The sequence below is a fragment of the Thalia democratica genome, chromosome 9 (assembly GCF_965202585.1).
Source record: "Thalia democratica chromosome 9, ktThaDemo2.hap1.1, whole genome shotgun sequence".
NCBI lineage: Eukaryota > Metazoa > Chordata > Thaliacea > Salpida > Salpidae > Thalia > Thalia democratica.
The window spans coordinates 26,667,177-26,668,297 of NC_139173.1; the positions used below are offsets into that span (position 1 = coordinate 26,667,177).

The 1,121-nt window shown below is 28.9% G+C and overlaps 1 non-coding gene across 1 annotated transcript; it reads right to left on the reverse strand.

Moving 5' to 3' along the window:
* Positions 1 to 212: 212 nt before the first annotated feature.
* Positions 213 to 372, reverse strand: LOC145845274 (U1 spliceosomal RNA). Its single transcript, XR_014370319.1, has one exon. It is a non-coding gene; the product is annotated as a U1 spliceosomal RNA (small nuclear RNA).
* Positions 373 to 1,121: the final 749 nt, after the last annotated feature.

The window sequence follows — 1,121 nt, forward strand, 5'->3', positions numbered from 1 at the left end:
TTTGAAATTGTGCTCTATAAATATTATTTCTAAATAGTTTCCCTCCATATATAAACATATTTCAAAAAGATTATCTTAATCAACTCTTATAAGAGTGACTGCTACAAGAAAGGTTGAAGAACTATAATAGCTTTTCTTTATAAGATCTAATGTTCAATAACATTCTAGTACTACTACTAAGCTCTATTTAAACTGTTAAGTTGATATATAAGCGGGAGGTGCGTAAAAACGCAATCTCCCTGTGAAAAATTTAGCGACCGAACTGCTCAATATTGAACAATCGCAGAGTTCAGCTTTATCAATGTGCAATGGTGAAGCCTCGCTTTGGACTAACTGCCTGCGTGATCACAGTTGAGCCATCGCTATTAGTGTTTAAATGATATAAAGAAGTATCAGTATTGTATGCTGACTGTTTTGTGATAACTTACTCTAAAAACATTGTGTCGTCATAATATACAACTGTTAAGAGTGTGATTAAGATCAGAAGAGGGCGCCCTGCCTACCTATATTGTAAGTTTTTTTATCTCAATACAATATACTGTTCTAAAAAACTAATTTTGAGTCTGGTATCATCACGAAAATTTACAAACTAGAACTATACAAAATAAAAAAAGGTACTAAGTTGGATTTTATAAACAGAAAAACGTTTATAAAACAGATATATGTCAGGTAACATTTAAACTTATTTAGATAAATGCTAATAAACTTTGTATTTATTTAAGTTTAGCTTTGATTCGTTTTGTTTGTGACAAAATTTTGTCAAGAATTCGATTTTAAAATTAACTAAACTGTAAAAACATTTATCTATTTAAAACAAGTAGGTAGCTTAAAAAAGTAATATATTCGTTGCACACATAAAAACAATTTATTTTAAATTTATGCGTTGTGCCTATTATCGACTACCAGTGTTTTCGTGATTTAAACAACGTTTTAAACACTCAAGTTATTTTAAAAGTTCTTCTAGTTAGGTTTAAAATGACAACAAACTATACCAAAGTACTACAACTTATTTTGTGCAAAACTCAATAGTTTGAAACTTACTTTTTGAGAATCATAAGTAGACATCACTATAGTTTAACAACCTACTTTATGGATACTTTAGCTGGTATTTAATATCATAC